Source organism: Ambystoma mexicanum, chromosome 8 (genome assembly GCF_040938575.1).
Source record: "Ambystoma mexicanum isolate Mex_15411 chromosome 8, UKY_AmexF1_1, whole genome shotgun sequence".
In the NCBI taxonomy this organism is placed as follows: Eukaryota; Metazoa; Chordata; class Amphibia; order Caudata; family Ambystomatidae; genus Ambystoma; species Ambystoma mexicanum.
The window spans coordinates 466737726-466738396 of record NC_090929.1 but is presented as its reverse complement, the minus strand read 5'-3'; positions in this window follow the sequence as shown (position 1 = coordinate 466738396).

Here is a 671-nt window from a genome sequence, read left to right as displayed (position 1 = left end):
TGAAGAGGAAAGCTGGAGACAGGGTCAGCACGGAATGAATGAAAATACTGCACTGACCACTGCACATACCCACACACAGGATGCACACAGACAAGGGTAAGTGTCAATGGCTGCAGGGCCTCCAACGAAGGCAGCAGAGAGGGGGAGACTGCCTGCCGAACAATCAGTTCCAGAAAACAGTGGAAGTACCCAAGAGGAGCCAAGTGAAACACTAGAGAGAGAGGGCATAGCAAAAACCCTCAAAAGAACAGAAGTAGCCACAAAGGAATTCACAGAGAAAACACAAATGCGAATAGACTATTTGTTCCCCTTCGTAGTCAGAGCAAAGAAACTGCACGAGGAGCTAAAAGACAGGACTATAGAGACTATAACAGCAAGCACACCTGCTCCAACGCAAGGAACAAGCCTCAGGCCCACAACACGACCATGCGTTGGGAGGTTGGGGAGCCAATGGTGGTTAGAGGAAGTCTATGACAAAATACAAAAGGGAAGGAAAGGAAACACAAAACCTTCCCCTACCACAGCGATGCAGTCGAGGTAGCCTGCTCCACTGAGACACCCAGAGAGGAAAAGCAGCACAGACGCATTTAGAGACATAGTCATAGCAAACTACAGAAGAACGCTGAGAATCAAGAGAAGCCCGCACGAAGATAACAATTAACTTAATGATT